We start from the raw sequence: 12741 nt of genomic DNA, 5'->3' as shown, positions 1-12741 counted from the left end.
AACTGTCCTGCATTAGCAATGTTACCCTTAGAAACTTCTTATTTGTGTTTACAAAAGATTGGTGTTCGAGGGTTTTTACGAGAACGAAAACACAAGGTAGCAAAGGTGGGGATCAAGTTCGCCTTTAGCTATGTTTTATTGTGTCGAACTATTCCACTTAGGCGTGGTTCTTCGGTTTTTTTTTTTCTTCTCGTGCGTCATCTTTCCTCCTTTTGCTTAAGGAATGCCCTTCCTCCGCCAAAACTAACTTGCCAAATAGGGCGTGATGCTCTGAGTAAAAAATTCAATTCTGCAAAAAACCAATTTTGCACAGCAGAATCTTCATATTCAAACTCATAACTTATTCGTGCTATTAATTCTTTACTGTATAGGAGGTAAAGACGACAAAATGATTCCCATTGGCTCCCACCAAGCACTTCCGCCTTCGCCAGACTCGAGAGTAGTCCAGGGCAGTCCAATATCAAGCTGAATAATTTTGTGTGCGAGAAAGGTTTGGCAGCCAATCTCACGTTAGGTTCGCTTAAACAGCCCAGTAGCTACAGATAATATTACTTTAGTTGGGGCAATTTGCTAGTGTTCTGACCAAAAATTGTCCCTCAATGCTTGGCTTGGTTTTTCGCTAAGAATCTCACCTTTAGAACGACTGAAGAAAGATTGCAAGTTATTAAGGCATCGTGCATTGAATATTCGCTCGTACAGAAGGCTTTCACCAGATTCCTCCTTCTTCTCTGGGAAATGTCGTTCGCTGTCAAGTGGCACCTTTCTGTTTTATTATGCTTTTTATACCTGCAGTTGATGCGTATTAACGATTTTTTTTGGTGTTTAATTGTTACATGCACTCATGACAATATTTCAAGCAACACGTGCAATCCCTAGTGTTCTCAACGGTCTCGTCTATCCACCATCCAAAGAAATTTTCTTATTTTCAAAAATAATATTTTATCCTTACGTCCAAGAAGCGCAAACTTTCAAGCTATAACAAGATTATACAACTCAGTGAAGCTCATACATTTTGTCGGTGCAATAAATTCCTCCCGCTACAGTTTCCTACAATAGACCCGAAACGATAGCACGAAATGTTCCACCTTGTTTAGATGTGAATCATAGCTGACACCGAATCCTAGGCACGTTAGACAATTGCATGGAGGTACCCATTCTGGGGTAACTGTTTTTTATAGAATGATGTACATACCTACTTACATACATACATACATAAATAGTACACACGTACGCACATTCATACATACAGGCATACATACATACATACATACATACATACATACATACATACATACATACATACAGACATATGTACACACATACAGAACAAAATGCCGGCAGTCTACAACGCCAAAGGAGGCATATGGGGAATGGTAGACTATGTTTCTGCCGTTAGTGAAGTTACATTTTTTATTAATTTATGTGATAAAGAAAGAAAGCAATAAAAACACACTCCTACAGTGGGGACCGAACCCACGCCTTTCGATTGGATCTCGAATGCCTTACCAATTCGGCTATCTGGGTGACCGTTTTCTCCTTCACTTTCTGGGGTTTTTATTTTTCCTACAACTGTATCTGACGCTTGAGGGTGGTAGCCAGCGCCACGCAGACTACACGGGGAGAAGGGCACCTTCTTTCGAACCTTCGGGGCGTAACTCGAACGTCTACAGCCTGACACGAGCGATCAACGGGCGGGAAACCCTATTATGCTTCCTTGGCATTAAGGCTGCGTGAACCTAGGCCCTCGCTAAGCTTTCGCAGGAGGGACTTGTTAGAAAATACAGAAAGAAATGCCCGCAGTCTACAACGCCAAAGGAGGCATAGGGGAATGGCGAGACTATATTTGCCATTAGTGAAGTTACATTTTTTTAATATTTAAGCGAGAAAGAAAGACAGAAAGAATAACACGCGCCCAGAGTGGGGACCGAACCCACTCCTTTCGATTTGACCTCGAATGCCTTACCGATTCGGCTATCTGGGCGACTGTGTTCTCCTTCACTTTCTGGGGTATTTAATTTTACTAAAACTGTACCTAACTCTTGAGGGTGGTTGCCAGCGCCACTCAGACTACACGGGGAGAAGGGGACCTTCTTTTCTACCCCCGGGGCTTCACTAGAACGTCTACAGCCTGTCATGAGCGGTCAGCTGGTGGGAGACCCTATTTGGCGTTGTAGACTGCCGGTATTTCTTTGTGTATTTTCTAACGAGCCCCTCATTTCCAAGCCATATTATCCTGCGAAAGCTTATCGAGGGCCTCGGTTCTGGCAGCCCTGATTGCAAGGCAGCATAAGAGGGTTTCCCGTGAGTCTATCGCTCATGACAAGCCGTAGACGTTCGAGTCACGCCCCGGGGGTTGAAAAGAAGGTTCCCTTCCTCCGTGTAGTCTAAGTGGCGCTGGTTATCACCCTCAAGCGTCAGATACAGTTGTAAAAATAATACCCCAGAAAGTGAAGGAGAACACAGTCGCCCAGATAGCCGAATTGGTAAGGCATTCGAGTTCAAATTGAAAGGCGTGGGTTCGGTCCCCACTCCGGGAGCGTGTTTTTCTTTCTTTCTTTCTTTCCTTCTTTCTTTCTGCCTTTCTTTCTTTCTCATATACATTTAATAAAAATGTACTTCATAAACTATATGCAATCATACATACACATATTTTAATTCACCTTCAAGACAAACTGATACAAGTGCCAGCCCGCGCAAGCAAACTGCTTTTGTGCTGGATAGAGCAGCTGGTTACAATGAGCGAAGATAACAAAGGCACAATATATTCTGCTATCGAATCGAAATAATGCCAAGCTAGTTCGCACAGCGCAGAACAGGAGCGCTTAGAGGTCAATAGGAGAGACGTTCGTCCTGCAGTGGACCTGACCAGGCTGCTGATGATGATGAGTTCACACGCTCATCCAAACCTGCACTGTTTTAATAAACACCATATTTTTTTGATCACTTTAATTAGAATTATGTGCTGCCTGTTGAGGCATGAAAAAGAGGAATTTGCAAGAAAGGACTGCCATGACCAAAAAAAATGTAAAAATGGCAAGTAACAGGAGGTTACGAAACACGCACATTGACGTCAACTATTCTTGAGGTTCCATGTAAAAAACTATAAATGCGTATTTAGACAAGTTTTGAATATAATTAAGTAAAGCGTTACTAAGACATGGGTTCAGAGGGCGATAGCTACCACGTGGTTATACGAATATCTGCAAAACATGATTAGTACGCTAAAATTGCTAATCATGCCCTATATGCGTAGCTGAGCCGCAGTTGGCGCCAAAATGAGAGAACACATGACATACACCTTACATTTTTTCCAGGTTCTGTTTTTTCTTTAGGCGCTGTTTTGGGAGATCCAAGCATAAATTAAAGCTCAAGCGTAATTTATAGAGCCTGCTTGAGCTCATTTCGGCAATTATTTGATTTAAAATGGCACTATTGTGTATTCCTCTCACCATAGGTGGTGTGAACTTTTCGAATATTTTACAAGTTCAATTGCGGGGATTTTCACATTCTTTATTTCAAAGTCATTCGAGAAAAATGTTTTGTACGTGTAACAGGCAAAAAATCTGCTGCACATTAAAACTGAGTGTCTTTTCAAAGGCTTTTTCTGTCATCAAAGAATTCCCTTTTGCCGAATGCTATATATTTGGTAATCCTGCACAACATTTTGCACAATATGATGAATTTATATGGAGATGATAGCACAGAATGATATACTATATCCCAAATATCGACTCCCCTAATGCTGTGTATACAAGTGTATGCAATTTCCCGTCACATAGAGATCTTATTTTATATATTGTGGCACATACTTGTCTTACTCGACTAGCCAGGTGTTTAATATGGTTGGTTCACAAAAACGTATCATCAAATTATAAGCCCAAGTACTTTGCTTCTGTTAAAATTTCACTCTACACGTTTGCGATATCTACATAGATTATTTGTAAAAACAAACGGAAGGAGACTTGCACTTTCCTATACTGGTAATAAAAATAAATAGGCTGGGTGTTTTTCTTTGTTAATGTCGATGTAGCTATCTTCAAACCAGGCCGCTGGTTAATTTATATCTTCTTGCAACGAACCCACTTCCTCGGATACGTTTTTTCCCGCTAATACAAGGGCTGTATCGTCAACTTGCTGATCCATCTTGAAATGCAAGTTAACAACTGATATAATATTGACGTACAGATTCCCAAATTTCTAATATCGCGGGAGCGACGACCAATCGGCATGTCAGTGCCTCATCACGGCCTTCACCGGAAAAATAGGCGAGGGTACGCGCACGCGCGTGGAACTATCTGTAGTGGGAGCGTCGTCTGCTCCGCTTTTCTTCTCAGGGCAACACACCCCCTGTTTTTCTGATCTTGCAAGGCCGTTCCGCTGCCGTCAAAGGTAGCTAAGCAGCGTGAGGCACAAAGTCATTCAGATGCACTGGCAGGGGGTGCACCACTCTGAAGAAAACAGCGTAGCAGACGACACTCATACAGCAGAAAATAATCTGCTAGTCGAGAACTTTATTCTCCAGCCAAGGCAGACCAACTCGAATGTGCAAATACCGTAGGCTTTGTTAATGGATATTGTGGTGCTTTCGTCATACCATTTATCATCATCATCATCATTATCATCATCATCAGGTTGCTGAGGTACACTGCGGGGCGAAGGCCTCTCCAATTAACCTCCAACTATTTCTGTCCTGCGCTGTCCCCACTTTACCCCCGAATTTCTATATTTAATCCCACCATTGTGGTATTGCCCTTCCCTTCTTCTAGATCCATCTCTTGGTATCCACTCTGTTACCCTAATTATCCGCCGGTTTTCGGTTCGTGTCACTACGTGCCCTGTCCGAGTCTATTTCTTTCTATTTATTTTAACTACGTATATTCTACTCTAGTTTTATTCTCTGCTCCAGGTAGCTCGCTTCCTGTGACTAGGTGCTACTCTTAAAACTACCCGCCGCGGTGGCTCAATGGCTAAGGCGTTGCGCTGCTGAAGACAAGGTCGCGGGTTCGATTCCCGGCCACGGCGGCCGCTTGTCTGATGGAGGCGAAAAGCAAAAAAACGCCCGTGTGTACGAAATTTCGGCACACGTTAAAGATCCCCAGGTGGTCAAATTTATTCCGGAGCCCTCCACTACGGCGCTCCTCATCGCTTTCGTTGCGTCGGCGCTTTAAACCCTACAATCAATCAATCAAATATTAAAATTATTCGTTTCATGGCCATGGAGCCGACATTTTTCTTTCTAGTTTAGTAAGGCGTCAAGTTTTGGGCCAGATTGTCATAACCGGCAGTATGCACTGGTTGTATTTTTTTTTGAATGACAGAGGTAGCTTACTTTTCATTATTTGGGAGTGCTCCCCAAGTACTCCGCAACCCATACCTATTCTGCGCCGCATTTCTCTCTCGTGTTTTGGTCAGCACTAACCATCTGTGCAAGTAGTTCTATTCTTTTACTTCTTCTAGCGTTTCGTATATTGAGCTCTAGAGGACTTCGCTGGCATGCTTATTCCTGATTACTTTATGTTTATTTATATTTATTTTAGCACAACGTCCGTGCTTTGTGGTTTTAGTTCCTCGGGCAATGTTTGCAGGGGTTCTGCAGTCTCACTCAGGAAGACTATGTCTTCCGCAAGGCTCAAATGGGTAAACTATTCTCCGTTTATGCTTAATCATATGTTCTCAACTCAAGCTCTCAAAATATCCTCACCAGACATGTTTTGAATAGTTTCGATTCCATGTTTACTTCCTTGTCTTAGTCATGGCAGGTAACGGCCAATTATTGCGCTAGGGTGGCCAGATCCTTCTCTGGTGAGGGAGTGCTGTTTGTGTCCCCGAGAGCCTTCCTAGCATGGTTGAATTTTCCTAGTGTAGCCTCTGAGTTATCGCGGAAGCTGGCCACTTCCGGAACAGGCAGAATGCCGCATTTGGAAGCCAAGGTTGGGCTCACCAGGCCAAACAAAAAAGCGAGAGAGAACTAAAAAGCGATACAAATACTCGCCTTCAATATTCCTTTTTATGATTATTACGAAGGTATGCTTGTTAACTTATTTTGCCACCGTTTAGACGGTCAGACAATACTTGCCAAATATTTCGCGAATACATTTAGCACCTATGCTGAAAAGTTTGGTACCAGTATCCTGCACGCAGCCAGTTTGCTCTTTACAAGATGAGCCATTTGCGACACTTGCACAAACTACATGACGGTTTACTTTTAATGAAAGTGATACTAAGCGTACACTGGGTGAACTTTGATACAAATCCTGCTGTCTCCTGACATTTGGGCCAGATCTGAGGTGGAGTGGAAACCGAAAGCTTGTTGCTACGCACCGCACGTCCTCTGGTAAGAAGGGAAGGCCATCACACTACGGCCGCGGCGCTTTTTGTACGTGACTGGATGAAAAAGCGCACAAAACACATACCGACGCTGGATGTCATTATTCCACAGGCACCACTATTGCCAGATTGGGGACGACGTTAAGGAAAGACGCGGACGGCTATGACCCCCATACCCTTAACCCCCATACCCTTAACCCCCATACCCTTAGAAGGCTATGGGGGTTAATGCACGCCACAGAAACCACATTGGTGGACGGCAATATAGGACAGCAGGGTAATTGAGCGGGGTTGTTTGTGATGATACGAGGGCACTAACTCCACCCCTATTCGAGCGGTAATCCCGAAATAGGCATCTTCGGATTCGGAACTCGGAAGCAACACTGCTGGCCACATGCGGGAGAACGTTGACTGAAACAGTTCGGAAAGAGGGTATCTTGATAATTGAATTCAGTATCTAATCCGTAAGCCGTAAATAAAACAAAGAAAATTACGCCTAATGCCTTTCCTTTCAATTTAATTGCGTCATTGCTTGCTCGTATCACCCATGTCGCAGCCCCCACCAGTAAAAACGTTAGCCTGCCTAAATATGGAAGATAGAGCAGAATAACTGAACGCACTGACAATTTTTCCGCACAAAAAGTGCTTCAGTGGCTTTTTTTACCTCGGAAGTTCCAGGAAATACATATGCAAAATATGTTAAGGCAACAGCCGCTACTTGGTTTCATTACCCACAGAGAGCGTTAAATTTGAACAGTCATTTACTTTTCCAACTGTGAAAAATATCCTTATCTACAAATGTTTCAAGCAGTACCTTTCTGTAACATTAGTATGAACAAAGGTAACCATAATATATCATGTTAACACGATTGATACGTTCTAATAACGCAGTTTTGTTCTCTAGCAATGCTTCTCCAGGCTGGTGTCTGCAAAAGTGTATAACCCCATTTTCTCGAACAGTTCTTATGAAGATGACAACCAGATAAACCCCGGAAACCTCGAACCGCATCATTTGAATTCTTAGTTCAAAATGTGAATAGGATAAGTAGGGCATTTATTTCCACGGCAATTGCAAAAGAATTGTTTACCAGGCGCTACTTTTTGCGCATAACACTGAGAGACAACTGGTGCGTAGGAAAATTTTGACGCGTTCCGCAACGTGCCCTACGCCACCCGCCACCTTCCCCCCTCAAACAAAATAGCCCGTCAATATAGGAATTTAAGAGGGCCTTCAATACTACCTGGAGCTTGAAAGACTTGACCTCGCTGCGTGGTTGCAATTTTTCAGACCAGAGCCTATCATATTTTGTTTGTCAGAACACTGAAGGAGCAGAAAGTATCACCACTTTCTTTACGTTGACAGATACCCAGTGTCAATTGTTTCATTCTTACATAGATGAAAATGGGTTCGTTCGCAAGATTTTCTTACATTCAGAGCAGCAAACATAGGTCCATCCGAACTGTTTAACCGTAGTAATCTGCATTTTGACTTAACGTGGCATATCAAATAAACTTTTTTGTACAAGTCGGTGAGTGCAAGATCTAGCCAGCTTTGCTTGTCGGCTAGTGCAACGTTGTTGTCTAAATTTTTTATTTTCTCAGCACTTCATGCAACCTGCCTTTCTTGGAGAGCTGCCTCGTCTTCACTGAGTGTTTTGGTTTAGGGTTTCGAGAACTCATAGGTGAAATAATTTTGTTTTGTTTTTGGCAGGCACATAAAAATGTGTTGTGTTGCAGGCACATAAAAATATTGAGGGTTTATATCTATGTCAATGCTCAACAGCCATTTATTTTTGATGACATTCTAAACTATATGACAGCGTGTTACCAAAATTAGAGCAGGAGATTGTTTTGACAATATCCCTGGCGACTTTTATTTGTAACCGCGTTGGAGAAATAATTACTTATAAGACGGAATGCCATTTTCATATGTATGCTTCGCGCCAGTACAGGCTATACTATTTGGCCTCAGTAAAACGAGAGATATTTTGATTGTAGTCGCCAGTGCTTACACAAGTGTACATTTATAGCATTGCTAAGAACAAAATGCAATTAGAGAAATGCAGAACTATGTATTGGAGTTTAAGTCATGTTATATACTATAACGTTACTCCCCCCTCTCTGAGTTTCTGTTCATTACTGCAGTAAACTACACCAAAAACCAAGCTAGTCTTCCTACAGGCCCTTTAAAATCGAGCATTGGGTGCTGTAGGAAATATTCAACTCAATGACGACATAACGCCGTACTACACCGAATGCAACAACCCGATGCATAAATTATTCCAAGAAATATTACGACGCTGCAATATCTTAGGCTCATTTCTGTTGAAGTACCGGAAAATGTGATCCACTCTGAGTTATGAAACAAATTATTAATCAAGCCAAGATCCAGAACAAGTTATGGTGAGCAAAAAGTATCTTAAACAATACCCGATGCATTGAATGAACACTCCGTAGTATTAGAAATGTTCATTTCTGGAGCAACGGAGTCAAACTGCAAGAATTTTATAAAACATTTTTATTTTAAATCGGCTCGATGTAAACCTTTTCTTAAAATTACACTAAAAACTTTTTTTTCTTGTATTCGAACTCGCTGCTGAATTGCTCGTACTTGACTTTTTCTGCCGTTTCGCAGGTATTGTTAACATTGTGCACATGACTGTCAGCAGCTCAGTAGAAAATTGCAATCATAACCGGTCTCACGACAGTTCATCAATGCGTAGGCTTTTCCCCTTGTGATTTTATTGTACTCTTTGTTTCCTAATTGCATTGTTTTGCTGCAAACTGCCACTTTTAGGGCTGGCATGGCCTCCGTCAGCCAACTGGTTTGCCTTTAGCCGCCCCCCCCCCCAACCAGGCAATGCTTTTAAAGTTGTTTTGAATAAAACGTCAAAAATGAACTTGAAGAAAAGTTGAGTGAAGACGCGCTTGCCCTAAAATGGCAAACAAGCGCCAGTACTACGACCGCACGTTTTATACAGGAGCAAAAGACGTTTGATGAAGTCGAAAAAAGAAAGCTCCAGCTTAGAAAAATTGTGAGTCAAGAGTTGTCGGGAAAACATTAGCGCACCATCCGCTGCTATCATCGTGCCTTAAAACCGAAATCGTTTGTTGAGATTTCCGAACTTTTCGCAGGCCAGATGCCTATTGACAGCTGGCACCAAGAATAAAATACAGTTCGAAGCTTCCAAGTTATGGTTAGGAAGATTACTCTGCTGGTATGGAAAATAAATACTGTTATTTGAATTCAAACTTTAGATATTTTGTTTCGTGCGATTTCATGGTGTTTTCTAGCATCTAATCGAGACATACAGGCCATGTCATATAAAGAATTGTATTTTTTTATCAAGTCATCACAAAGAAAGACACTTTTTATTAGCCCACGCCATCATTCACAGAGTTCGAGTAGAAATGGAGTACATCGCCATATAGCGAAGGGAAACAGCTTAGAAAATCAATCTCGGTCTTCTCCTTTTCTCATCCGCAACATGAAGGCATCCTATTTGCAAAGAAAACTTGCAACGTCTTTTATTTTAGGTATTGGCTATGTACTATTTGAAGACAACGGAATTCCTGCGCAGTAAAACCATCCCGGAGTACTCCTTTTCTCATCCGTAAAATGGAGGCGTCTTATTTGCAAAGACAACTTGCAACGTATTCTATCTTAAGTAATGGGTATGTACTATTTGAAGACAACGGAATTCCTGCCCAGTTCTATTGTTTTATATAACTTCTTGTATTCACTATATATATAAACTCTATCTCCATACAAAAAAAAGAAAAAGTGCCTTACATCGTTTTGCTGCAAGCTGCAGGTTGGCCAGCGCCGTGAATTCTCGCTTAACGTTGAAATAGCCGTAAACACTGGTTTGCTTATTTATTGGAAAATATTTGGCATATTTACAAATTGAAAACTCGAGGCATCGGTATGTTGTGATAGGTTTCAGAATTGTTCACAAATATAGTTTTGTACAGTGGAGACATAGTCTCATATCACTTTGCGAACAAGGCAAACGAATTCATTTGCGAGCATCTCTGCCAGCAGAAGTCACGTTTTTTACAACAAAAAAGTAGCGCAACGTTCTACATCGTTAGCTTGCCTTGTTACATGTCAAACTGCTGCTGTAACTGGAGTTGAAATATATTGTGCTCAATTTATCCATCAATGAGCGGAGAAGAAATTGGCCAGGGTTCCCATCTGTACGCTGCGTCACTATTTGTAGGGGGCACATCACCGTACACGTGTTAAAGGTAAACGATCAGCTGCGGATGGGCTAAGCTGTTGTATTACGTAAGCGCTGCTCTTTTGGTTGCCATCGACTGCGCTCAGCGATAATTAAGTAAGCGCACAAGCACATTCTGCACATTCCTTTGCAACCAAACGCAAATTAGGCGGTGCGTGACAAAACCTTCGGGAAGTCAAGATCAAAATATTTTTACCTTAATTAACACTCGCGCTGTGTAACTGCTTCTGAAATGGAATTTAAGATGCCAAACTGTCCATCGGCTGAGAGGGCGCAATAAACTGCCCTCCCCAAGATTTAGGCTTTCAGACTGCCGACGCAGCACGCACATCGTGAGCTATGGACGTAAAAAAAACAGCATTTCCCGCAGTTAGTTTGGCTGAGACATAAAATGATATCATTCTTTAAAGATAGTACTGCAGCTGCAGCAACAGCCTGAACCCGACCTTAGGCGCAGTCGTTACTGATCTAATATGAATCCTCTGAGTAAAACATTGATGCTCATTGTTCTTCCGCTTCTTGTAGTAAAACGCGGGTTATTAAGGCGACAGCCTTACATATCTATATCTCCTGGGACGGATGAGCTACAGAAAATTATTGTGATGTTGACAGAAATTTAACTGAAAATTGGAGCGTGTGCCGGGAAAGAGAAACTGCAGCGGTGGAGGAGGTTTTCGAGAAAGGGTGACAGCCAGTCGTAGTCGCCGTCACTCGAAAACAGCGGAGCACAAATCCTTCGTCGCTGCCGGGGAGAATTAAAATACGCCGCGTCGGAAGGGCCTCGAGCAGCTCCAAAGGCCTCTCGTCTTATTAAGCGCCATTGAAAGGAAGCGTCACTGGATTAGACTATGGCATCGGGGTCACGAGCAAAATGATAGTTCAACTGAAAGTTCAACAGCCGATCAACAAAAAGTTCAAATAGGCTTTTGCCTTCACCCTCTTAGAAATTTCTGAGTGAAGCCGTAGTATTTAGGCCTTAAAGCAGAGGTGGCATCTACAGAGAAGATTATAGGCGTAGCGCGTTGCTTAGCGAGCTCTTTCGCAGTTGGTCGCTTTGTTTGATGTGCTTGAAATAAGTTGATCGAGGCGTAGCATTTCAGAAAAAAACGCAATGAAGTACTGACGCTGATAACCTAAAGAATAAATAAACTAAGCGAAATAAAAAGTGCAGTTTTTACACAGCAACTGGGAGCAAAGATTCTCTATTTGGTGTTTCAAGGAACTCAGCACAGTTTGATCAGATGGGCCATGAATATTCTGTGTGCTACTGTCCAGAAATTCTCGTGGGATTTATAATTTCATAATTAATTTGCTGCACCCGAGGCTGCTGGTTCATTAGGTTCGTCCAGCCCAACAAGCAGTGTGCTCACGGTTATTCCCAAGATCACAGTTTTGCATACTCTTCAAAAACAAAATAAAACTCTGCGCACCTTTCCAATGGAGGCTGCTATTACAGAGCTCTCTCAGTTAAATGAGATTGCTCGTTTCATCTCGAACACAGAAGGGTTTTAATAACAACTGGTGCTGGTTCATGTTACTTCAAAGTGAAAAGCAGCTTTCTGCCGTCGCTGTGAAGTTTTCGCAACAAAATCTTCAATTCCCCGTGGTTTTCAATGGTAGAGGTGGTGAAAAGGGCCTGCGAAGATTTTTGAATAAATAATTCTTAAAATTATGCCTGGATATGGAACAGTTGCTTTTTTGTGAAACAATTTATTGTTCGCGGGAGAGCGGTTGTATACCGTACTTACCCGATTGTAACGCGCACCCGATTTTCCTGGCAAAAAAACCGAAAAAACTTGCACCTCCGATTGTAACGCGTACGGAACTTTGTGACCCAGGCAAACGAATGCGAGAGAAATGGGCGATTTATTTCCCGAAGTAATCTAACTTACCTCACTCCTCGTCGCTTTCCGCTGACTACAACATCTCGTCTTCGGTGCCGTCAAGAGCGTTCGCGATGCCACACTTCTGAACGAACGTTCAACCATGGTGTATGGGATCGTGGCCCACGCCGCGCACGCCCATCCCGCGAGCTTCTCCAGAGGCGCACGTTTCAGCCGACCGCTCGTTTTGAACGCGTGAGAGCCGCTGCTGCCATTGCTGTTATCAAGCGCGCAAGTGGAACGATTTGACGATTTCTTTGAACGCCGCTAGAAAAGCCTACGCGCCT

Source organism: Haemaphysalis longicornis, unplaced genomic scaffold, assembly GCF_048455015.1.
Source record: "Haemaphysalis longicornis isolate Haplotype H1 unplaced genomic scaffold, Haemaphysalis longicornis Haplotype H1 scaffold_4, whole genome shotgun sequence".
Lineage (NCBI taxonomy): Eukaryota > Metazoa > Arthropoda > Arachnida > Ixodida > Ixodidae > Haemaphysalis > Haemaphysalis longicornis.
This window is presented reverse-complemented; position numbering follows the sequence as displayed.